The sequence below is a fragment of the Etheostoma spectabile genome, unplaced genomic scaffold, assembly GCF_008692095.1.
Source record: "Etheostoma spectabile isolate EspeVRDwgs_2016 unplaced genomic scaffold, UIUC_Espe_1.0 scaffold00018858, whole genome shotgun sequence".
Lineage (NCBI taxonomy): Eukaryota > Metazoa > Chordata > Actinopteri > Perciformes > Percidae > Etheostoma > Etheostoma spectabile.
The window spans coordinates 147,246-174,793 of record NW_022604523.1 but is presented as its reverse complement, the minus strand read 5'-3'; the positions used below and the strand labels follow the sequence as shown (position 1 = coordinate 174,793).

The window sequence follows — 27,548 nt, the reverse complement described above, 5'->3', positions numbered from 1 at the left end:
AAAACACTACATGCCAAACAAACTACTTAACAATTGCCTTTCTAGTCACTGACTGATCACATTTACTTGATGGAAAATTGCTACTTGCTAATTGCTGAAAATGTTTTTAAGTGGCTCGTTGGTCTAGGGGTATGATCCTCGCTTTGAGTGTGAGAGATCCTGGGTTCAACTCCCAGACAAGCCCTCAAGGCAAGAGCTGTTCCAACCCTAATATGTACTTTTAAATCCAGTTTTGTTAAATTAACCCAGATTAGGAGCCAGCACAAATGTAGTACAGCATGTTGGCAATTTTTCATATCCTGCTTCAACTGCACGCAACAGAAACAACTGAGAAAAAATATGAGTAAAAAACAAGCAGGACATGACTCTCCTTGTTCATTGGTCTAGGTTTATGATTCTCGCTTAGGGTGCGATAGGTCCCGGATGAGACCACTTTTTATAGAAGTAAAAGCATGGATTCAATAATATGGGTTATTAAAAATAAACATAATAAACATAACTCATATAAAGCACATTCTATTTACATTTCATCAAAAAAGGCAGAATAAAACATAAAAATAAGTGTCATCTTGTGGTTGAACGTCATTCAACATATATATTGACTACATGGAATCAGGGTAAATAAACCATTTCATATCACAGTATGTTTAAATTATTATTCTAAATCAAAGCTCAAATGACAGGGGACCATCTTCTAACAAACAAAGATACTTTCAACTGTAAGAAGCAGTCATATTTTCCATTGTACGGACCTGTTTGATTTCATGTTTAAGGCGGCTAGACTTTATCCAATTGATAGTGATCATGTTTCTTGCAATCATTAACAAAATATGTAACAGCAAGTTTTCAGGTGTTTTCTCCAGTGAGAAAAATAAAGGGCCCAGAGGGATATGTTGTCCAATTCCTCTTTAATGTCTTTCCAGTGTCTGTATCACGGAGCAGTCCCAGAATATGTGGGTGTGGGACGCCCGGGTAGCTCAGTTGGTGAAGAGGGTGTTAGTTGCATGTCATTCTCTCTCTCTCTTCCCTTACATGTCTTCAGCTGTCTATATAAACAACAGGAGTTGGTGGAGATTGAGGATATGAGCTGTCACTCATCAATAGGAAACAATCAAAGGGTGGGGGGGTTGCATTATATATTGACCAAAGACATCAATGTCAAATAGTTACTAAAATGTCTTTTGTTTTAGATACAATTATTTACATGTAGTCTGGTGGAGAAATGCTGCTCTATACACGCTAAAAGTAGTGGTTATTTACATGGAGTCTGCTGGGTTTGGTTATGGTGATGTCGGGGTTTCATGTTAAACTAAAAGGATCTTACTCTTTCACTAAAAGCTCTATCTCTGTAGGGATCCATCCCATAATGTTGTCACACACTTAGAATAATAATCTGAGTCTTTCAGCACTTTTAGTGGATGAAAACGTTCTCTTATCAAGGAGAACACAGAAACGGCAGGAAGGATAAATCCACCAAATCAAATCACAAATAATCAGCACGAGGCCTCGTTTAATTGTCTGAACAGGCCTCAACAGATTTAAAACCACATTCAGACACAGAAAATATGAATTGTCAGAAAAAGATTAAATGAAATTCCACAAGGTAGCAAAACATGTTAAACTACAAAACAATAACTTTTTTAAAAACAATAAAAAATGACCAACTTCTAGTATGTTGTAATGATGAGGACTGTTTGGACCAATTTACACAAATATTGAATTTGCACTTATTAAACTCAATGCTCAAAGGTTAGAGTTTCTGCCAACTTTTGGGAGTTTAGAAATAGATAAGGGGTACAAAAATGTATTCCTAAAATGAAAATTACACTGACTTCCTGTTGGCCAAAAAAAAGTTGTATGTTTCTAGAGATGAGAAGAAAGTTTTTACAAAATAAAAAAAGTTTCAAACACGTTTTCCAACTAAAACATCTTTAAACATCTTACTGTTTCTCCTTTGGCGCTTCTCCTTCCCACGGTGGGTACATTGTGGTTAGGGTTGGGTACCGAAACCCGGTGCTAGTACGGCACCGGTGCCTTAACACCTGGTATCTATCGGACCCAATAGTAACGGGGATTTCAGGGCCTCATTTCGGTGCTACTGAAATACCAGCGCTGCCTTCTTCCATCTAGTGGTTGTTTTTGACATTTAGCAGCAATTTACTGAAGAAACACATTATTTTTATTATAATTTTCTTTTTCACATATATACATTTAGAAAAAATATATTTTTAAAAGGATGGGTTCAGGCACTGATGATGGTGCCTAAATGGCAGTACAGCTGATCCACAATAACATATATGCTGATCAGAAGATAAAGTTACTGCTGGTCAGCCTTCAATGTGGAGAGAAGATCAGAATATAACAACACAACTATCAGGGCATGCGGAGGAGGATACAGCTTGGCTCTGAAACATGTTCACAACGAGGCAGCGTGAACGCGCTGGTGTCTTTTAAGGCTACTACTCTGAGAAAAGGATTCCCCACATTGTTCACAGCTGTACGGCTTCTCTCCAGTGTGAATGCGCTGGTGTCTTTTAAGGCTACCACTCTGAGAAAAGGTTTCCCCACATTGTTCACACCAGTACGGCTTCTCTCCAGTGTGAATGCGCTGGTGAGTTTTAAGGTTACCCCTCAAATAAAAGGTTTCCCCACATTCTTCACAGCTGTACGGCTTCTTTCCAGTGTGAATACGCTGGTGTTTTTTAAGGTTATCACTATGAGAAAATGTTTCCCCACATTGTTCACACCAGTACGGCTTCTCTCCAGTGTGAATGTGTCGATGTCTTTTTAGGGAACTCCACTGTGTAAAAGCTGCACCACATTGATCACAACTGTAAGGCTTCTCTCCAGTGTGAATGTGTCGATGTCTTTTTAGGGAACTCCACTGTGTAAAAGCTGCACCACATTGTTCACAGCTGTACGGCTTCTCTCCAGTGTGAATGTGTTGATGTGTTTTAAGGTGACTCTGTTGTGTGAAAGCTGCCCAACATTGATCACAGCTGTAGGGTTTCTCTCCAGTGTGAACTCTCTGATGAATCTTTAAATTTCCTGATGATGTGAAGGATTTGTTACACTGCTGACAGCGGTGACGTTTGACTCCTCTTCCTCTCCGTTTCTATCAACAGAGAAAAACCAAGAGAGTGAGTTAGTGAGGTGCCATGTTGTAGAGCTCTATCTTAAACTAGAAACAACATTTAGAGCATGTCTATGGAACATTGTTTGACTGACACATTACCTTTCTTAATTATCTGCCAACATATTATAGAGTTGCATTATAGGAAATGTAACATCCAGTGTTGGTTAGTTTTTGATAAACTACTTTTGATCAATTTATGTGTGGCCTCCATTTTGTTGCCAGCCTTTAGCCAGCCGGTAACAAATGGGGGATTATCCAGGATTTTGTGTGCCGGGAAAGTTGTAAATGTAACATTTTCCCAGAGATTTTTAGCTCTCACTGGTATCTGTAGGGGTTACCGTGTTGTCTTCATGTTGCTGGAACAGCTCTACTCCAGTAAAGTAAATTGGAACCATTGTCCCTGATAGGCATTAGCAATGAGGGGCACCAGTTGACCTTTGACCTTTTGTTTTAAGTTGTCGTTTTTGCTAAATCAAACTTGTATAGCCAGCAGTATTGTGTAAGTACGTAATATGGTAGTGTACTGTGGTATTGTCCACACAAGCTACATTTCCTCAAGCAGTTCTGAAGCTCAGCAGAGCTTTCTGCTGTGCTCTGGAATAAAACTGCTGAGGATCACTGGCTTCTCTGAAAAACACAGGCGCATATGTTGTGGTCATGGATGTTTAAAAAATTGCTTTGATGTACAGTTGTGTTCAAAATAATAGCATCACTAAACTCATAAATCATATTTTTTGGTGAAAGTGATATTTCTACATGGCAAATAATTTACTAGTAAGTGTTGTAGAGTCCTAGAAAACCAAAAGTCATGACATGCATGCTGCTCATTCTGTAGAATTGAATCTGTAATTGAAAGGAGCATGTTTAAAATAATAGCAGTGTTGTGTTCATTTAGTGAGCTGATTGATTCTGTGTAGAAACAGGTGTCAGTTATGGCCCAAAATCAATCTTTATACTGTATATATACATATTTAAGGAAGGAAGCACATGTTATGCATGCTGGTTATAGTGCAATTCACACTGAAATACCCAGCAAAATGGCTCATTCCAGACATTGCTCTGAGGAACAGAGGACTTTGATTAAAAAGATGATATGAAACATATAAAGAAGTGCAGAAGATTAGAAGCTGCTCTGCCAAAAGGATCCAAAGCCTGACCGACGTGGTAAACAACCAATGAACACATTGACTAGCCAACGGAGAAATGGAGCAACATTCTGGGGACTGATGAGAGGGAAACTGTTCTTTTTGGGTCTAGGAGCCGCAGACAGTTTGTCCTCCGACCCCCCTGCACGGAAATCAAGCCCCAGTCCACTGTGAAGACAGTAAAGCATGCTGGTTATGGGATGTTTCTCATACTGTGGTGTTGGGCCTGTTTATCACATACCAGGGATCATGGATCAGTTCCAATACATCAGAATACTTGAAGAGGTCACGTTGCCTTATGCTGAAGAGGAAATGCCTTTGAAACGGGTCTTTCAACAAGACAAGGACCCAAACACACCAGGAAGGAGCAAAGTCTCGGTTCCAGATGAACCAGATGGATGTTATGGAGTGGCCAGCCCAACCCCCGGACCTCAATCCCAGAGAACACTTGTAGGGTGACATCATAAATGCTGTTTCTGAGGCCAAACCCAGTAATGCAGAGGAATTATAGGATGTAGTTCAATGGTCCTGGGCTGGAATACCTGTTCACAGGTGACTCCATGCAACACAGATATGAAGCAGTTCTCAGAAATAATGGTTATGCAACTAAATATTGGTGCAGGGATTCAAACCCTGACACACTTTTCAGTTTATACAGTAAACATTTGAGTTTGTAAAGAAAAATGCAAATACTGCTAATATTCCTTTTTCTTCGCTATACTAATACTGCACTAAGGGCAACCTGCACAATTGGTTCATTTGCATTTTAGCAAACATTTAGCATATTATTATTTAAGCAGTTGCTTAAATAATAAGCAACTGCATATACATCATGTCCATTGATCTGCGTTTGTATATCAACAGACAGAGTGAGTGAGTTAGTAAGGCGCCATGGTGGAGCGAGCTAAGTAAAACCAGAAGCATCGTTCACAGCATGTCTGTGTCTAAGTTCCACTGCTACATTACCATGGTTACGCTGTGTGTGTGTAACCAAGGTCAAAAATCTATATTAAAAGAGCCAGAACTTTATTAAGAAGTCAATTCATTCAATTGTCTCAAAAACAATTAAACTGAGATAAAGAGAAAATAAATAGGAAGCTTATTTTGAAGGAGAGGAGTTGGAGACGTGCTGTCAGCCAATCAGGAAGAAGCCCGGACTGTTGACCTGCACGGAGCAGAGTTCACTTCCTTTTCGAGCTGCTGGGAGAGCATAGTGAAAACCCTGTGTCAAACGATGCCTACCTCGTGAAAATATATCAACAAAAGTTGCTAAAAGTGATTTTAAAAAAAAAATTCTTGAGACAATCCAGTGGGGAGCCCTGGACCTGTGAGCATGCAGTCGGAGAGACCTGACGCCTCCCTGATGAAGAAACGCATTGGTGAGCGATCGTTCTACCATGCTAAGCGCTAGCCGCTACTGCTAGCGCGCATGAAGCGCTAGGTGAGATGCTAACTAGCACAATGTCAGACACCATTCACAAGCGCTAGAACTATTAGCTTGATGTTTTAAAACTGCAAACTTAATTCAGCGCTGTGCAATATGTTGCATAATTGTTAAACATTTGACTGTGTTGATTTAGCACTTAAAGCATCTGTGTAATCTGTGCACTTTGAGCATATTAAGATATGTTTGAATTATCTTTGAGTGTTATATTTTATTTCTGATGTGTCTAAGCATGCACTCATATGTCAGCGGGTACACAGTGTGTCAGCATACTAGTATGTTATTTTGTGTTCTAATTATTATGTGTAAGCGATACTTTGATATGATATTGAAAAGGTTTTTTCAATAATAAGAATATTTTGAAAATGGTTGTTACAGATTTTCATGTTACAATGATTGTTCAGTTAACATGAACTATATTCTACAGTTCATGATTGAAAGCTAAACAAATGTTCTGACCTTACTCATTGTAGGTCAGGTTTTTTGTTGGACTCTTTTGAACCTTTGATCTACCTGGAAGTTGAAGGCGTTGATGGCGAGCCCCAGCCCAGTGGAGAACTATAGATACGGCGCCTGCAGGATTTAGCACGTGCGCGCACCCACCCACACCCCCACCCACACCCCACATAGAACTTCTGATCCCACTGGCCACAGATATTTATTATATAGAGTGATCCCTTTCTGTTCACCCCCTCTAAAGGGTTACATGTGTGTTAATAAAGTTTGGATTGACATATCTAGGTTCCAGTTTGGGTTCAGGAGGCAGACACCATCTTCACATTTAAGAGTAGGCTTAAGACTTTCCTCTTTAATAGGCTTATAGTTAGGGCTAGCTCAGGAGAATCCTGAACCGTCACTTAATTACGCCGCTATAGGCCTAGACTTTTGGGGGATTTCCCATGATGCACTGAGCACCTCTCTCCTCCTCCTTCTCTCCATCTGTACGCAACCCAGGCACGGCGTCATGGGTGGGCCTGACGGGCCTAGGCCCCCCCACTTTTCAACAGGCCCACCCACAAATTTTCATTAAAAAAAATAATATATTTTAATTATAAAGAATTATTAAAAAATAGCAAATTATCTCATAATTTGTGCTAAAATAGTCTAAATCTTAAATAGTTTATAACTTAATTTAAAAAAAATTGTTTGTCTATTAAGTGACAGTGATCTGCGCAACATTTCCAACGCGCTAATAGACTCTCAGCTTAATAAACTCTCGATTCCACAGTGACACAAATGGCCTCATGGCATCTGCAGCAGTCCTGATGTCTCCTAGCCTTCAGACTAATGACATATGCAATGAGGACGTTTTCCCAAACACCCATGCTGAACGCGTCTTTTCCAGTGTCAACCGGATTAAAACACCAAACAGGAGCACCATGCTTACATCTCGCCTTATGTCTCTGTGTCTATTGACATATGAAAGAGAGCTTATAGTAACTCTCAACTTCGATGAAATCATTGACATTTTCAAGAGCAAACCCCGCCGACTACTGCTGTAATTTGTGTCAGTGTGTGTGCGAGGCAACCTAAAAACTAAAAAAGCTATACATGTTGAAAGTTAGTAACATAGCAGAGAGAAAAAGAGGAACTGAGTCGTTCCCTGTTCGCTTCTTCTAGGCCTATTTTAGCAAGTTTAGTTGTGTACCATGAGGGGATAAGATTAAGGTATGTGAAGGCTACTCTGTATTGAGATATATTAAAATAATCGATTCATAACCCGTTACAAATCTACAGGCGCATTTCTATTTCTATATCAGCTTGTTACTGTTCTTTTTCCCTCATGGGTTCCCCTTGTTATGGACGCTGTGTCTGTTGTTAATGTGATTTATTTCCTTTTGTTAAATATGGTTATAACATGAATCACACTACAGTAACAGTTTGTCTCTTAAGGAAATAACTTGAGTTTTACACGACAGATGACGTCAATGAACCAGTTCTGTGCCCGAGTGTTAATGAAACTGTCGGCCAGTGTTGTTGATCTGTAGTGTTGAAAACATAAAAACAATTAAACAGAATTGTGAAATATTCGGCCTCCTGTTATACGAGCAGAACTACATTATGTTTTGGGGAAATATTAAATGCCTGACCACTATTTCAGTCTATGGAGCTTTGCGTAATAGCGCAGCCAGGTATGGTGCGTAATGGAGATTCTAACGCGCTCCTCTCTGGTCAGAACCAAGGAGAGCGGTCCGATAGGGTCGTCCTATACAACAAAACGTTTGTACAATATTTTTTTACAACATATTTAAAGAGCATCAAGCTATTGAAATCTCTATTATGTTAGCACAGATAATATAACAGTATATTAGTCATTTGTATTAGGTTAAACAGGGATTTGATAACACGTTTTAATTTAAGGCCCACCCAAAATTGGTCTGGCCCATCCAAAACTGGAATCTTGGCGCCGTGCCTGACGCAACCTCATCCCATTAATGCATGTTACTAACTCTGTAATCACTCTTTCCTGGAGTCTTGTGTTTTCTCGCCCCTCTCCTCCTCTCTCTTCCTGCAGGTGTTTCTGGCTCTGGATCTGTGGTTGGAGTCACCTGCTGCCTCCATGTTCCTGCTCTACACCCTCTGCTAAAATTCTCCATGTCTCTCTATGTCTGTCTGTCTGTCTGTCTCTTTCTCTTACCCCCAACAACAAGATGCCCCCCCACCCTAAGCCATGGTTCTGCTCGAGGTTTCTGCCTCTTAAAGGAAGTTTTTCCTTGCCTTTATCACCTAGTGCTTGCTCTTGGTGGGAATTGTTGGGTTTCTGTAAATAACATCCCAGAGTCCGGTCTAGACCGGGGGCCTGTTGCACAAAAGTAGAATAAAGATATCCAGGATAAGTGAAAAAGTGCAGCTTGACTTAGTGTGATCTGCTCATCGCGGCTTAATCGGTTGCACGTTTGCCGAGCCAGGATGAACAGGTGAAGCTATGTCCAGCCAGGTGGAGATAGCGGGGATAAGTGCACGTTCACGGCTTTCTCAAATAGACCATGGTATCGATCACAGATTTACTGATGCAGAGATGGAGAAGACTCATGCGCCACATGTTTCACCCAATGAGCAGCAGCTTCTAATGGAAAGTAACGAGGAGGGGAAGAATATAATATGGAAAGTAACTAGGAGGGGAAGAACATAAGATGCAGGAAGGGAAATACGGCTCTTATCAAACGGAGAGAAAAAGCCCAACATAGCGGGCCCGACTGAATGTGTAAGGATGTAAAAATATCTACTTAGCCTATAGTCACTCCACATTTTTTTCCAAAGTTGTAGGCTACACTGTGTTTTAATTGCTTTAAATATGCTAGTTTCATGTTTGTTTTTATGTGATAAATGTGCTGGTTTTACTGTAAAGTGTCTTTGAGTAGCCTACCATGTAAAGCACTATATACAGTGAGGAAAATAAGTATTTGAACACCCTGTTATTTTGCAAGCTCTCCCACTTAGAAATCATGGAGGGTCTGAAATTGTCATCGTAGGTGCATGTCCACTGTGAGAGACATAATAGAAAAAAAAAATCCAGAAATCACAATGTATGAATTTTTAACTATTTATTTGCATGATACAGCTGCAAATAAGTATTTGAGCACCTGTCTATCAGCTACAATTCTGACCCTCAAAGACCTGTTAGTCTGCCTTCAAAATGTCCACCTCCACTCCATTTATTATCCTAAATTAGATGCACCTGTTTGAGGTTGCTAGCTGCATAAAGACGCCTGTCCACCCCATACAATCAGTAAGAATCCAACTACTAACATGGCCAACACCAAAGAGCTGTCCAAAGACACTAGAGACTAAATTTTCCACCTCCACAAGGCTGGAAAGGACTACGGGGACATGTCCAAGCAGCTTGGTGAAAAAAGGTCCACTGTTGGAGCAATCATTAGAAAATGGAAGAAGCTAAACATGACTGTCAATCTCCCTTGGACTGGGGCTCCATGCAAGATCTCACCTCGTGGGTCTCAATGATCCTAAGAAATGTGAGGAATCAGCCCAGAACTACACGGGAGGAGCTGGTCCATGACCTGAAAAGAGCTGGGACCACCGTTTCCAAGGTTACTGTTGGTAATACACCAAGACGTCATGGTTTGAAATCATGCATGGCACGGAAGGTTACCCTGCTAAACCAGCACATGTCAAGGCCCGTATTAAGTTTGCCATTGACCATTTGGATGATCCAGAGGAGTCAAGAGAGAAGGTCGTGTGGTCAGATGAGACCAAAATAGAACTTTTTGGTCATAATTCCACTAACCGTGTTTGGAGGAAGAAGAAGAATGATGAGTACCATCCCAAGAACACCATCCCTACTGTGAAGCATGGGGGTGGTAGCATCATGCTTTGGGGGTGTTTTTCTGGGACAGGGCGACTGCACTGTATTAAGGAGAGGATGACAGGGGCCATGTATTGGGAGATTTTGGGGAACAACCTCCTTCCCTCAGTTAGAGCATTGAATATGGGTCGAGGCTGGGTCTTCCAACATGACAATGACCCAAAGCACCCAGCCAGGAGAACCAAGGGGGGGCTCTGGAAGAAGCAGATCAAGGTTCTGGCGTGACCTAGCCAGTCTCCAGACCTAAACCCAATAGAGAATATTTGGAGGGAGCTCAAACTCTGGGTTTCTCAGCGACAGCCCAGAAACCTGACTGATCTAGAGAAGATCTGTGTGGAGGGGGGGCCAAAATCCCTTCTGCAGTGTGTTCAAACCTGGTGAAAAACTACAGAAAACGTTTGACCTCTGTAATTGCAAACAAAGGCTACTGTACCAAATATTAACATTGATTTTCTCAGGTGTTCAAATACTTATTTGCAGCTGTATCATACAAATAAATAGTTAAAAAATCATACATTGTGATTTCTGGATTTTTTTTTAGATTATGTCTCACAGTGGACATGCACCTACGATGACAATTTCAGACCCTCCATGATTTCTAAGTGGGAGAACTTGCAAAATAGCAGGGCGTTCAACTACTTATTTTCCTCACTGTAAATACAATGTATTATTACTTAGCCTTTGCCTTAAAAGTCAGCAGAGAGAATTATGTTCCTGGGGAAATGGACCCTAAGGACTCTAGGCTTAGGCTGCATCTCATTTCTGTCTCTCCCCTCGTTTTTGCGCGTTCACGCGGGACCTAGTGGTGTCCCAATACGTTTTGTGATAGAGGGCTACGGGGTGCATGGCCCTAGAAACCATAGACAGTGAAAGAAAAAATCTAGGGAGAACGCGAGCATACTTGAAACCGAGGGGTAGGATATACATGGTGCAACAGGCAACAATGGCTACCGCATCGACCAGAGAGACGCATAAATGTAAGTATTTTCGGCTTAAATAATTGATTTAAAAATTACGACAGTCTTGTTTTATGGTCTAGTCCTTTACATATACACTTGCAACCATGATCCTAACTGAAACTTTTTTTAAATCGCTAGCTTGCAATGCTAATGCTAATCGATAACGCTAATCGCTAACGTTGATTAGCACAACAGTCCATTCTCTACCTTGAATGGACTGTATACATTGCATAGACTGTATATATATATATATATATATATATATATATATATATATATATATATATATATTTTTTTTTTTTATTAACAGTCTATGATACATTGCTACGTGCCTTACCATCCTGTATCACACAGGAGGACACAGCAGCTGATCCACTTTGGGGCTGAAAACGAGCAGAAGTTTCCTAAGTCATGTGTTCATGTTGTACCATTCATTATTGCATTGGTACTGTATTATTGTAATCATTTGTAATCATGATATTCTGGCCATGGGTCCCATCTCTGGCCCAGGCACAGCAGCTCCGTCTTTCACGCTGTTACTCTACCAACTGAAGTTAGTTGCATTCAATAACTTCTTCTGTGTTCTTCGCCGTGGCGACCGCGACAGTTACCCGCGGAAACACTGGTACAAATAACGGTTTGGCCCTCATGCTTATCAATATACAGCTGTGTTAATAACAATTAAAACTGTGGACAAATGTCAGAAGCGTGGACCGGCGCTGGTCGATCGTGGGAAGCCAAAATCGTGATCGCGATTAAAATTTGATTAATTGTGCAGCCCTACCTATTTCCTTCACTCACCTCCTCCTCCCTGACACCTTTCCTCTTGCCCTTCTTCTTCTTCTTCTTCTTCTCCTCTGTCTCCTTGTGTTTCTGCATGTACTCGGCGATAAGGTCCAGGTCCAGGTTGTCTTGTGGCTCCCATGTGTTATCCTTACTGGAAAGGTGAGTGCAGACAGAAGAACATCTCCTCACACTTTGTTTTTAGACAATCCATTTTCACTCTAATTACCATTCCTATTATTCCATTTTTCTATTGCCATCTTGTAAGGTTATTTGTGGGTCTGCAACGTAGTGTCAAAATACCAAACCTTCAACTTTGAGGGCATGATACCATGCTGACATTTATTTGCAATATGTACCAAGCATTAATATTATAGACTCATACTTACTCTGAGAACCCCTTCCATTTCAGCAGAAACTCTACTCTTCCCTTCACCACTCTGCGGTCCAAAACCTTCTCCACCACATATTCCGCTTCTTCCTCCTTCACTGCTGCTGCAGGCTGCTCCTCCTCTTCCTCCTTCACTGCTGCTGCAAGCTCCTCCTCCTCCTCCTTCACTGCTGCAGGCTGCTCCTCCTCCTCTTCCTCCTTCACTGCTGCAAGCTCCTCCTCTTCCTCCTTCTTTCCTGCTCCGGTCGCCAGCTTGACGTCTGCCCCAAGGGGGTGGTTTCAAATCGAGTAACCGGGGTAACAAATGAATTCTGGAAAGCAGAATCAGGGAGTCAGTGAGTGAGAGAACGAACCGCCGTCCTCGTCTCCAAATCTCTTTCTGTTTATTACAAATTCTCAGAAACACAAAAGCATAAAACAGTCCTCAACAACAACATTCCCCTCGTGGAAACATGTTTCACTTCAATTTAAGAACCGTAACACCATTTTCTTTACTCCCCATTTTTCAGTGGGCAAAATCTTCCACACTCAAATTCCCAGAAATAGTCTTGTCCTTACCAAAATAAATATTACCTTTACTGTACCGTTTCAATAATAATATATATCTCTTCTTTCTACCTCCAAAACTCCTCCATTATACTAATGTCATCATGGAAATCATAAACCCTCTTTGGCTGGAAATAAATATTCAAACGACTTCAGAGTCAAAACATGAACCATCATACACCTGGGGATAATAGTTCAACTTATAATACATTCCTTTTCTAATACTCTGTAGAACTTTTAGGAGGAACTCCCCTTTAAGAGTTAAACAACATTTTAACAACAATCCTGTCAGGATACGTTAAAAACCACAAAATAACTCATTACCAGGGAATGGAAGCACCAGCACCCAGAATCACACACACAACCCTATGTTAGTAGCAGTAATTAGCAAACGTAATTATGTTAATGTTAACTAGCGTGTTAGTTAGCAGTAATTACCATGAGTCTATGTTAATGTTAACTAGCAGGTTAGTTAGCAGTAATTAGACTGTGTCTATGTTAATGTTAACTAGCATGATAGTTAGCAGTAATTAGTCTGTGCCTATGTTAATGCTAACTAGCATGATAGTTAGCAGTAATTAGTCTGTGCCTATGTTAATGCTAACTAGCCTGTTAGTTAGCAGTAATTAGCCTGTGCCTATGTTAATGTTAACTAGCATGTTAGTTAGCAGTAATTAGACTGTGTCTATGTTAATGTTAACTAGCATGATAGTTAGCAGTAATTAGTCTGTGCCTATGTTAATGCTAACTAGCATGTTAGTCACGTCACATCTACGTCTTCAAGCTCAGTTGGAGGCTGCGCAGTAACGCTCAGCATCACCGGGAAAGAGCTTCAAATAGACTTCACTGGTCTCCATGGAAACAACGGGACCTGTTGGTCCATTCCTTTAGCTGTCTATGATCCCACCCCGATACACACCTGGGGCCTGTTGCACAAAAGTAGAATAAAGATATCCAGGATAAGTGAAAAAGCGCAGCTTGATTTAGTGTGATCTGCTCATCGCGGTTTAATCGGTTGCACGTTTGCCGAGCCAGGATGAAGAGGTGGAGCTATGTCAAGCCAGGTGGAGATAGCGGGGATAAATGCACGTTCACGGCTTTCTCAAATAGACCAGGGGTTCCCAAAACTTTCAGCCCGCGACCCCCAAAGTAACGGTGCAAGTGACTCGCGACCCCCCCCCCCCCACTATAAACATTGCGCGCAATCGCGCACGCACTACAGGCGTATCCAAACATGAGCATATTGACGACACAAAATAACACAACAGCCATGACATTATTCTACAGTAATTTACTCATTACTTTAATTTGAACTTAATCTCACCTAATGAGGTGGATGTGTAATATGTTTGGAGCACAGCAAGTTAAAAAGCTCTATAGTTTTTATATACATTACACACTAGGCCAAAAAAAAAAAAATCCCTTTTACCTATTTCGGCCATACAGTATTCGGTATTTCGTGGTGTTGGTTTTAATCGGTCTGGAGTAACAACTGTGGGCATCAGCGATGGGGCGAAGGTAAAGCCCGGGTTGGTAACGCTGCTACCACCATGAGTACGGCGGGGATGGACTCCGCTCTGGACCAGAAGGCAGCGCCGGGCGCTCGCTCTGTGGAAGGAGCGGGACACTGAGCTAGATGGCCGGGGGCTGCCTACGTGTTTATACAACTTTATACATCCTCAAACTGCCTGGAATCACACACATCCTCTCCAAGGAGGGCACCAGCAGGGACATTGTCTGGAGGAAGTTCAGGCAGCAACTGGCAGAGGAGCTGAGACACGAGTTTAGAGGAGGAAAGGGAGCGGGGCGCGGTCCGAGCAGCGGGGGGGGACGCGGTCCGAGGAGCAATGCGCACCACAGCAGACACCAACACGGAGGCAGTGACAGGTTACGTTAGGTTATAAATGTTCAAGGAAAATACTTTTAGGTGTTATTTGCATGTTTATATACCATATTTTTCAGATGTGAATGGAATAATTACGTTTTACTATGCCATGATATGAGTTATTGAAGCACCTGGGCAACTCAAGTGTATAATTAAACACGTTAAATTTTACATTTTGGTGTTATTTAGTTTAATTTAAGATATCCTAACACAATACCTGCATTAAAATTGCAATTAGGTATTTATCATGACAGATTATAGAGTTTAGAATCTTGCGGTTCCAGTACTTTTGGAATCCCGGCAGTTGTAGTGTTAATGTTGGAGACACTACTGGAAAGAAAGAAAATCAAAACAGCTGTTCCCTTTTTATTTAGTTGCTTGGTTTTATTTTAAATTTAGCCACTAGTTTTATCTTGTGTTAAAATCATAGCTAACTCTATGCTATTTCTAATCGTTTTTAAATTTTTATTTTATTTCTGGAAATCAGCTCGCGACCCCCCCTCTCTGGCTCGCAACCCCCCTGGGGGTCCCGACCCCCACTTTGGGAATCACTGAAATAGACAACGTTAACGATCACAGATTTACTGATGCAGAGATGAGAAGACTTGTGCGCCACATGTTTCACCCAATGAGCAGCAGCTTCTGATGGAAAGTAACGAGGAGGTGAAGAATATAATATGGAAAGTAACGAGGAGGGGAATAATATAATATGCAGAGAAGGAAATACGGCTGTTGTCAAATGGAGAGAAAAAGCCCAACATAGCGGACCCGACTGAATTTGTGGGGTGTAAAAATATAGCATTTGCCTTAAAAGTGAGCAGAGGGATAATGTTCCTCAGGAAATGGACCCTAAGGACTCTAGGCATAATTTCAAACCCTTATTCACAACGCGAGAACATGTTTTACAACGATATGCACAAATCTCTATAAGCTATATCTAATTCTTTGTACAATTAATGTTCATACAGAACAATCAGAAAGGGACAACAACTAGAAAAAGTAGTAAGTGACTTCAATACACGCTGTGAGCATATGTAAAACAATATTCATGTTTTTGTATTCTTCTGACAAGTGACCGCACCAAAATAAAAAGATTAAGAAGCATTGTTGTGTTCCCGGTGTGATGAATGTAAACTACACTACATACGTGCTGTATATAGGCCACGTTATTGGTCCAGGGATGTGAGACTAATGGCGTTTTTCCACTGCTGGTAACGGCTCGCCTCGGCTCGGCTCGGCTTGCCTCGGCCCATTCTATGTCCGTTTTCCATTGCAGATTGAGTAAAGCCTCAGCGTAGCTGGTCACCATAGCAACGCGTGATGACGTAATTTTCAGTGCGACTCACAACAGCACGTCGGCTACCTGCCGCAGCCAGAAGAAATGTTTTGTTTCAAAAGAAGCTGAAGGAAGCAACAAAAATCACCGCTAAAAAACGGGAGTTTGGGAATTCTGACGGAGTTCAGACGTCGACATGACGGTTGTTCGCCGACACAAAAGGGTAAGTTAAGTTTCCTGGTAACGTTAGCTAACATTTGCATGTGTTCAGCGTCGCAGTCAGTATTTACTATACGCTAGCGTTGTATAAAGTCCATTAACTTTAGCAACCACGATTACACACCAACATGTGTGCTGTGTACTGTTTGTGTTTCAGAGCATTCACGCTTTGCAAAATCGCCGCCGCACACCGTCTGGTGGGCGATGTCCGACCGGTGAGATCTCTGGTTCTGACCTGCTGGGCTTCGTATAATCTTTATGAGAGTCATGGAGAAGTTTATGACAACGACTGGGATACATCTGGGCCAGCAGAGCCGGGGGGGACACTGTCACAGGGGGCAGAGGAAGAAGACCGGGAAGTTTGGGAGGGTTTGATGCGCTACTTGAAAAGCTAAATAAAAACTTTTGTTATATATATTGTCTTGTTTTTTTAAAGTAACAGTGTGCAATACTGGAAACGACATGAAGCCGCTAGTAGCCCGAACAGTTGAAAAGTGAGAATAGTGCAGAGAGTGGATAATCTGTCAGTGTCCGGCTAGATTTTTTTTAAATGTCCCGTTTGTTCACACACTCCGCACTCTTGTTTGCTAAAAACGCAGTGATCCGACCAACCAGCAGTCTGCAGGTTTTCACGTCACCTTTTGGTATTGCCTCGGCTCGCTTGGAACCTTGACTGAGGTAGTACTAAAAAAAAGTACCTGGTAGCAGGTCCCAGGGACTTTTTTTCGTAATGGTAAACCAAAAAAGGCGAGTCGAGGCGAGTCGAGTAGATACCACGCAGTGGAAAACCGCCATAATTGAGAAGGTTGTGAAACCAATGTAAGCTATAATAAAAAACATTAGTCCTACTTATTAAGGAGTAACACAAACTGTCCTTTACTAGAGAAGGGCAAGCGGCAAGAAAATTAAATCCTGAATGTATTGGTCTCTGACCAGTCTGCCATTAATATCATCTGGGAATATCGCTACATTAATATCATCACACTTAATCTCCGGAGCGCGTCCTGTATAAACCTGAAGCTGAGACCACGGACGCTGCGCATCTCTACTTTTACAGAGAGAGTGGACACTGACGCGACGCACAGGTCTGCCACCGGCCACACGTCAGGCAGCATCGACACACTACCGTCCCACCGGGAAAAGTCCCATTCCGCATCTGGGTGCCAGTGCAACCATTTCTAACATCTAAACAGCTGTAGTAGGGTTAGTGACAAGTAGGCTAATGCATGTTAATAAAAATAAAGCAGAACACATGCAGAAGACAACGGAATTACTGTTAAACACGTTTATTTCGGATCAGACGGCAGCTGATTTGACACATGAGACTCCAGGATTAATCTTAGCCTGGCTGTTAGCCTGCTCTGGACCAGGCAAGCCGCAAAGAATAAATCTCCATGGTTACTTGGCTGGTCTTAATTCAATCTGGTTTCGTGCAAACGAGTCAAAGCTAAATTCATCTAGGATAATTTGAATATCCCGGCTTAATCCCTTATCCTAGTTTCGTGCAACAGGCCCCTGTTAGCTAGCCGCTAACTCTATTGTTTACGAAACCCGTTTCCGGTTACAAACGCGGCTCTTTAGCTCGCCTTTACACATCATAAACTCCATAACTAACCCACCACAGCTTCAGTACACCATACACACGGCAGAAGGAAACCGTCTTTTGTCATTTTTACCGAGTACCAACCTGGAAAGCAGAATTACGGCATCAGTGAGTGAGAAAACAAACCGCCATCCTCGTCTCCAAAGAGTGTCCGTCACCTGGGCACCGTGGTGTACCGATACCCGCACATTGGTTCCGCTTTCTTTGTTTCCCCGCTACGTTAATATTGCTTACCAATAAAATTTGAAATTCGTACTAAACGCTACGCTGGTTATTATGTTATCCCTTAAGGGTGTATCACACATTCAAGCTGAAATAAATGTAACCATATGCTGCTCTTTACACGCTAAAAGTGGTGATTATTTACATGGAGTCTGGTGGAGATATGCTGCTCTATACACACTAAAAGTAGTGATTATTTACATGGAGTCTGGTGGAGATATGCTGCTCTATACACTAAAAGTAGTGATTATTGACATGGAGTCTGGTGGAGACATGCTGCTCTATACACACTAAAAGTAGTGATTATTTACATGGAGTCTGGTGGAGATATGCTGCTCTATACACGCTAAAAGTAGTGATTATTTACATGGAGTCTGGTGGGGAAATGCTGCTCTATTCACGCTAAAAGTAGTGATTATTTACATGGAGTCTGGTGGGTTTGGTGATAGTGATTTCGGGGTTGATTCATGTTAAACTAAAAGGATCTTACTCTTTAACTAAAGGTCTATCTCTGTAGGGATCCATCCCATAATATTATTAGAATAATAATCTGAGTCTGTCAGAGACAACAATTGAACCTTTAGTGGACGCAAACTTTACCTTTTAAATAGGAGTTGAAAATAAGACAAAACCTTGGGTTCAACATGGGGGGCGGGGGGGGGGGACACTTCATTTTCTGCAACAATTTGTGTCTTTTCTGCATTAATTTATGGTGCAAATGTCTTTATGTATGTAAAGGAAATATAATAGGTATTTGGAGTAGGCTGCACTGAGGTACATAGTTTTTTATTATGGGGGGATGTATCAATCCCAGTAAAGAGAGACAACTGATGAATGAAATCATGATATGATCAAATGAACAAATAGTGAAACATATAGATTTTATTAAAAGCATTTAGAAACATTAGACTATATGATGATTGTTTATAGAAACATTTGTTTACCACATTTTAAATATTTTACAATATGATTGAAAGTATAAAGGACATAATAGTGACCAATACAAGTTGATTAATTTTTAGATGTGACATATCATGAAGTGTTTTAGTCAAACAGTTCAAATGTTGATAACCAGAGATGAAATCAGATGAATGTTTTTGTGTTTGAGTCTCAGATCTGCTTCACAGTGCAGAGTGTGTGTGATGGTGAACAGACTGAACTTTGATTTCAGCAGCTGGTCTTCAGTCAGTGTTTCTGTTCACAGGAGAGACTCTCAGTCCTGCAGAGGACACAGAGACACTGAGGAACCAGACCAGAACCCAAACCCAGGATAGAGAGGCTGAGTAAATGTGGTGTTGAAGGTGTGGAGGTGGATCAGTGAGTCAGAGGAGACTGTGTAGAAGGACAGAGAACCAGCAGGGACATCCACATACACTGCTACTCTGTTAGAGACAGAGCAGGAAGTGAGGACTGTTCTTCTCTTATTTGGCCAGACAGCGTAAACATATTCATCAGAGCACAACAGACTCCAGGAATGATCATTACATCCAAACCAACAGTCTTCACTGTCTCCTTTCCTTCTGATTCCTCTGTAACCCACTGATATCTCAACCTCTCCTCTCCTCTCGACCTCCCAGTAACAGCGACCAGTCAGACCATCTCTACACAACAGCTGACACCAGTAGTCAAATCTGTCTGGATAATCAGGATATGACTGATCCTCCTTCACATTTGTGACCTTCCTGTTGTTGTCAGACAATTTGAGGTCTCTGTGTACTGAGTTTCATCAGATGATGGAGTTCTACTATCTGTCCACTAGATAGAGTTAACTGACCATCTAATGAGCTAAAGATCAGCAACTTGTACAGCAGCAGGTATCTCTCTAAGTGGCCTCCGTGTCACATATTACTTTGATAATTTAAGTACATTTAGCTGTTAATATTTACTATCTTAGTACTTTTTTTTTTTTTACTGCTTGTTTTTGTCTGACATTTAGCTTTACATGCACCGCTCCCTCCCTCTTGGGTGAGGAGAATATCTCCAAATTAAAACAATAAAAGCATCTTTCTCCTGACTGCACCTCGCAAATCAACACAGCAAAAGCAGCGGCGTTAGAAATTAATTTAATATCTACTTACATTTGTCGACGGGTCTCTGGAGCACAGGCGGCGTCCCACCTGTGTGACCTCATGTTGCAGTGGATTGTGGGATACGCTTCATGCTGGAAGCTGCACTTTATATTGTAGCTGGAAAGAAATAAAGGGGATCCGTGGGATTACCCATAGACTGTATATATATCAATCATATTATTAATATTAACGGTCTAAGGGATAACCCCCTTTCTGGTCTACATGTCCCTGACTCAGCTGAATTACTTTATGCCTGGTGGGGACAAAATGTGCCCCCCCTCCCTTAAAGGGATTAATGATGCTTAACCAATAGACCATATATCATAATCCTACAATAGAAGTGTTTTAACTCTGCAGGCCGGCTGCGTTGCACGCGTAACGTAAGGGGAGCTGATGTTCAACACTACGATTCACCAGAATCACCAAACTGGTGACAGCAGCCAGAGAGCAGCGTGGGGGTGCGTATTAGAGGGTTGGCGCTCCTATCCCATCCCGAGCTTCAGTGCCACCGGGTAGACCTGACCAGACTCCAGACCAACCAAAGATAGAGATCTATTACTGGCGTTTGCAGCTGAGTTAACCACACAGGCCTATTACAGCCAGAACTTAACTATCTGCTCTACAAGCAGACTGACACTACAGTTTGTGTGTTTTTTTACGAGGTGTGTGCGGCCCTTTCACACAGAAATGGATCATAAAGTGTCTGAATTTCTTTTACATTAAACTACCGATATACAGGAAATGACTTCATGACTGTCAGTGAGCGGATCTGCAGTTTTGGTTTTGAGAGTTTGTGTTTTTATTTCTTGTTTCCCTCCCCGGCGCATCAACAACACAGAACGGATCAAGTGTTAGGAACATTATTAAAATACTCATGGGAGGTAGTATTCATCCTCAGCCCTTTAAGACAGAGACGTAGTTTTCATCCTCAGCCCTTTAAGACAGAGACGTAGTTTTCATCCTCAGCCCTTTAAGACCAACCCTGCAGCTCAGCGCCAGATCAGACTCAGACTCACTCCTCTTATTTTTAACAGCCCGACCTTAAAGAGTTCTTCAGGTTCTGCAGAATGACAAACTATGTTTCTGGAAAAAAGACACATCAGAAAAACTAGTAAAATATTGTACTCTAGTAAAAGTATCAATACTTTGATAAAATAATGATTAAGTACAAGTAAAAATACCTATTTGAAACGTTACTTAAGTAATAAGCAGTTATTTTAAAATGTACTTTAAGTCAAAGTTACTAACCTACATTAAAAAAACTGTAAAATGGGGCGGGGGGGGGGGATCTCTCCCATGTAGTGAAAATAGGACAAGGGGTCATAAATTTCAACTGTTTTGTTTTCAATTAAAGAAAAATCTATAGAAATGCATAGACATGTAATAATGTGGGATACAATAGTATCATTAGCAACAGATGTCACACATGACCTTTAAGACTCTTAGAAAGGTTTAATGTGCAATTTTAGTTCAGACCGTCTCATACGTCTTCAAACAGTCGTTTAAAAGTGAAAGTACCAAACATGGTTAGTTCTGAGGGCCATCCTTCTTTTCTTCACAAACATAAGCAGTTATATTGCAAATCCCCCAGACTAGCCGCTCGCTTCTACACAACTAAATAGCCCGTATGAGTAGATGCATGTGAATTAATTTAGCCAGTCTCCTACATACGTTGTCCTAGGGAAAGGGGGGGCAATTTATTTTCCCGAGGAGCCACATGAGAAACAGGGGCTGTTGTGGAGGAAGTATCAAGGTAGTAAGTATTAAAAGCTAAATGTACAACGTATACGTCGATGTATATGTCACACGGATGCCACTTGGAGAGATACCTGCTGCTGTACAAGCTGCTGCTCTTTAGCTCATTAGATGGTCAGTTAGCACCATCTAGTGGACAGATAGTAGAACTCCATCATCTGATGGGGGACTTCTCTCACACTGACTGGCTCTGGGAACAGGTTGGACTGGTTCTGACAACTCTATGACTCTGAAGTTATGAAGACGTCATGGCGTCATCAGATCAAATGCACATCGACACCTGAAATTCATACGTTGTAGAATTATTCTATTAATGTCAAGAAGTAACACAGATGTAGAGGAAAGACATCCCTTTATACATATATCTGGTGAGGGGAAATTCACATTGTTCACTCAATTTGGTACATTTAATAAACACTTGACAGTGAGGTATTGGCAGAGGTGGAAAATAAGGAAATACATTACTTACGTTACTGTATTGAGCATTTATTAAAATGTACTTGATTTTAAGGTGAAGGATTGTATTTTGCTACATTACTAATCCTATCCGTTACTGAGTAAAAAGAAGTTTGACTAATGAAAACTGAAAGGAAGAAAAATAAAGAAATCACACAGGCTATAACCACTGCACCAGACCTGGGCTTTCTTTTTTGGTCCAACGTATGCAGCCTCTTCTTCTCTGGTTGCAAGGCGCAATTAAAAAGAAGTAGAAGAAGTGTAACGTGTGGGAGCGGTCGGACCCATGGACGTATTAAGAGAACGGTCTGACCCCTGTGGCGGCGAGCTGAGAACTGAATGGGAGACATTAACATGGCCGGGAATCAGCTGTTATCCCTCAAAAACATCCGCTCATGGGAAAGAAAGAGAGGTCGATACAGAGCGCCGAGGTTTTAACCAAACATGGACGCACAACATCGCCACAAAACTACGCCATTTTCTGAAGGGGAGTTTCTAGTTACTTTTCAGGTTTTTTTTCCTTCTTGTCCAATGAAAACCACGTATCTCCAGATGTGTGTTGATGTTGAATGTTTGTGATAAACTGAAGTATGATGGCATAAGAGTGTCATAAAAAAGAATGAATCTGTAAAATAAGAAGGAACTAAATGTCAAAGTTCAACTCAGTTCAGTTTATTTAATAAGAAGACAGATCAAATTAATAAAACAAATGATTGTACATGGGTTAAAAATCCCAGAATTAGCCAAAAGCTTGCAAACTTCCCCCTGAATACAATCAGCTGTTCTCATGGTACAGGGAACATTTCAAGGGTATAAGGAAAAATAGATTCAATACAAATTCAGCAAATTTTGGACGCTAACTCGATGCCATCAGTGAAAAAGCTGAAGTTAAAGAGAGGATGGCTTCTACAAATGGATAATGATCCTAAACACGTCTCAAAATCCACGGTGGATTACATCAAGAGGCGTAAAATAAAGGTTTTGCCATGGCCTTCACAATCTCCTGACCTCAACATAACGTAAAATCTATGGATAGACCTTAAAGGAGCAGTGTGTGACAGACAGCCCAGAAATCTCAAAGAACTGGAAGACTTTTGAAAGGAAGAATGAGCGAAGATACTTCCAACAAGAATTAAAGACTCTTGGCTGGCTACAAGAAACGTTTCCAAGCTGGGGGAGGTACAAGGTATAAACTCTGCAGGGGGCCCAAACTTTTGCAGACGGCATTTTCTTGTTTTCGGTTATTTTGAAAATGTAAATGATGAAATAAAATCTAACTTTTTGTGACATATTACACAAATGTCTAATCTGTCATTTGAGGCCTTTTGGAGATTATTCCTTCTTTATGCACATTAATAAGACATTTTTTCCTAGGGTGGCCAAACTTTCGAACCCCACTGTAGTTATTGTTTTTTGTTTTTTCTTGAAGCTGCACTTTCATATGTCACTTTGTAGTTTTGCTTATTTAAAGCTAATGTACTTGTTCAGACTATTTTGGCTTCTCTCCAGTGTGAATGCGTGGATGTGTTTTAAGGGCACTACTCTGAGAATACATTTTCCCACAGTGTTTACACCAGTACGGCTTCTCTCCAGTGTGAATGCGCTGGTGTCGTTTAAGGCTACTTCTCTGAGAAAACGTTTCCCCACATTGTTTACACGAGTATGGCTTCTCTCCGGTGTGAACACGTCGGTGTCTTTTAAGACTACCGCTCTTAGAAAATGTTTTACCACATTCATCACAGCTGTACGGCTTCTCTCCATTGTGAATGCGTAGATGTGTTTTAAGAGCACTCCTCTGAGAATACATTTTCCCACAGTGTTCACACCAGTACGGCTTCTCTCCGGTGTGAACGAGCTGGTGTCTCGTAAAGGTATAACTATGAGTAAAGGCTTCAACACATAGATCACAGCTGTACAACTTCTCTCCAGTGTGTCTGCGCTGGTGAGATTTAAAGCCACTACTATTAGTAAAGGTTTTCCCACATTGTTCACACCGGTACGGTTTCTCTCCGGTGTGAACACGTTGGTGGATTACTAGGCTACCCCTCCAAGAAAAGGTTTTACCACATAGATCACAGCTGTACGGCTTCTCTCCAGTGTGACTGCGTTGATGTATCATTAGGTAACTCTTCAGTCTGAAAGCTGCCCCACATAGATCACAGCTTCTCTCCAGTGTGAACTCTCTGATGAATCTTTAAAGTTCCAGATGTTGTAAAGGATTTGTCACAGTGTTGACAGTGGTGACATTTTGGTCCATCCCCGCTTCTCTGTTTCTATAGTAACAGACAAAGTGAGAGAGAGAGAGAGAGAGAGTTAGTGAACCACTTTCTTAAACCCTGGACTTGCTCTCATTCTTCATACAATAGTTCATGACAAAATGAAGGAAAATGTGTGCCGGTTGCAGACATGTTATTATGGAAGCCAATAGGGCTGCACAATAAATCAAATTTTAATCGTGATCACGATTTGGACTTCCCACAATCAAATTTGCGTGATCGAGCGATTATTTTTTATAAAGTGTCACTTCATAGAACGCTCCGTGTTTTTTGCAAAGCCAATCTCCCGCTCCGTAAAGCCGTCTGCTCATGAGCCAGTCAGAGTAGTTTACTGCACCGCACAGCTAAGTTTCTAGATGTAGACAGTCCCAGAGGACAGAGTAGCGTGAGGAAAACTCAACAGATAGCAGTCGGTAATACATCAGTCTCAAGTTTTACCAGTTTACCAGTAAACGCAACACTTTGTCCCATCTGTTGTTTTTCAGACAACAGCAGTGACCAGTGCTAGTCGGTGCTAGTTAGCGTCTGTTAGCTGTTAGCTCCTCTAGGACGCACCGGTGCTAATGTCCTCGCATCCGCTGCAATGCTGTTTATATGAATATGGTTTAATTAGTTACATGACCCATTCCTGTAAAGCCGTGCCTGTGTTGGATCTTTCTACGCTCTCTCGTCCTACTCTCTCTCCTCTTACTCTCCGCGCCCCGCCACACAGTGGCCGCCGGTCCACACTTCTGATATTTGTCTACAGTTTTAATTTTTTTTTAACACAGCTGTATATTGTTAAGTATGAGGGACAAACCAGTATTTGTCCCAGTGTTTCCATGGTAACTCTGCTATCGCGGCCACTACGGCGAAAAACACAGAAGAAGTTATTGAATGCAACTAACTTCAGTTGGTAGAGTAACAGCGTGTGAGACGCAGTTGCTGTACTGAGACCGGGACCTGGACCTGGGCCAGAGATGTGACCCATGGCCAGAATATCATAGTTCATAAAAATGCAGCGCAGTGAAGATACAGACGTTTCATACACACAACGTGTGTATCCGCCATTCGACCCGTGCTGGACCCATTCATAATGAGTCAGTCGTCTCTCGGTGAGTACCGTCCATCACACTCCCTCTCGCAGTTATAAATAGCCTATGTGACAATAAAATTAGTTTTGGTTAAAATCAACAAATAATCGTGAGAATAATCGCAATCAAAATTTTGATCAAAATAATCGTCATTATCATTTTTGACATAAACGTGCAGCCCTAGAAGCCAATGTAGTGCTCATAACTTTTATAAGTTCAGAAATATTCTACATTTTTTCAGGAAAGTTTCCCAATTTAACTGAGGGGGGGGGGCTCGTGATGGCTAGGTTTAGTAATGATGGGTCCAGTTATAAACTAGTCAAATCAAGGTGAAAACAACGGCTCCACAACATTATCAGATCATTTAGAAAGAAAACACTATTTAAATATTAAACAAGTTAAACTAAAAGATGACATAAATACAGATGAAAATATTGTGACACTATGCCATTGCAAGACCAGGCCTCCACAAGCTGAAATAGTTTCACAGTGTTTATTATATTACAAAGATGTAGGCAATAAGCTTTTAAAAAACTAGTGAAAACTGGCTGCTGAAACACCCCACCCCCCATGTTTGATTCGGAGATCCAGGAAGATTTATTTCTCCAACAGGAAGTTAACTACCAAGTTGGATTTGACCTTACAAGTGAAGTTGGATGTGGTTCAGAAATAGAAGAAAATAATAATGCACATTAATAAACATTTGGAGTATGTGGAAAATACGGAGAGGGTTAACAACCAGACTGATAAATGATGTTCGGGAGCTTTCACAGCAGCGTCGCCCTGTTGTTTCTACGGTTTTATTAGGACAGTCAATCCCATTGCAAGACCACCAGCAGCATGCTACTAACGAGGAAACAGGGTCCATTTTTAAAAAACATAACATTTCCTTCCATTGTTTTGCAGAAGATGAGCAAATCTATTTGCCTGTAAAAATCATTGATGAGGACACACTCCAGCCTTTGCTGAACTGCCTGAGGGGTCTGAAAATATGGTTGGATCAGAATTTTCAATACTGACATTGTTATGTTTGGTTGTGCTGAACATTTTAGCGCCTGTGTAGATGCTCTTTAGGTTCCCATATTTGTCCTTCTTCGATGAATCTGGGTGTGCGCTTTGAAATTGACAAACAGATTAGTTCTGTTTTTAAAACCACTTTCTTCCAGCTGGTTCTTTGGACTAAGGTCAAGCCTTACCTGTTGCACACGTAGAAAGAGTCATATATGCATTATTACGTCTCGATTAGACTACTGTAACTCTGTGTGTTGATTAGATCAGTCATCCCTCCGCTGATTGGTTAGTCCAGAACACAGCTGCTCGACTTTTAACCCGGGACCAAAAAGCGGGACCACATCACACCTTTTTTGGCCATGCTCCATTAAAAGATTGTTTCTCAAGATTTTAAATGGGTTGTTTCCTTCTTATTTATCGGAGCTGTTCCACATCACTCCTGTCGAGGTACCGAGTTCTTCCAATCAGATGCTCAACGATGAGACCAGATCCAGGTCAGAAAAAAAAGGAGACCGAGCCTTTGCCGTCTTTGCTTAAGCTCCACTACTAGTCTTTGGCTTTCAACTCAAGTTGAGCTTTGATACCTGGAACGTTTCTTTTATTTCTACTGTTGGTTATTTTGTTTTGTGTTGTTTTGTTTTTTAGCTTGTTAAGATACCTTGGTCAACTATGGTTGTTTTTAAATGTGCTATATATAATATATTGACTGAAAACTGATTCAAACCGAGCCGTGAGTTTGGTGATCCATTGCAGCCCGACTACTAGACATGTATGTATATGCATGTGCATATCGCAATGTCGAGAGTCATTTATATAAAAATCCTAAAAGACATATTGAGATTAGATTCCTGGTCTCTTCAGTCTGGAGTAACCGCTTTCCTTCACTCACCTCCTCCTTCTTCCTCTTGCTCCCTCGCTCCTCTGAGTCTCCCGAGGCCTCCCTGACACCTTTCCTCTTGCCCTCCTCCTCCTCCT

At 41.3% G+C, this 27,548-nt stretch overlaps 1 non-coding gene and 1 pseudogene across 1 annotated transcript; one reads left to right on the top strand and one right to left on the bottom strand.

Annotated features, from left to right (window-relative positions):
* Nucleotides 1-100: 100 nt before the first annotated feature.
* Nucleotides 101-27,548, bottom strand: LOC116682857 (zinc finger protein 665-like; annotated as a pseudogene).
* On the top strand, nucleotides 113-184 carry trnas-uga (transfer RNA serine (anticodon UGA)). The gene has a single exon. It is a non-coding gene; the product is annotated as a tRNA-Ser (tRNA).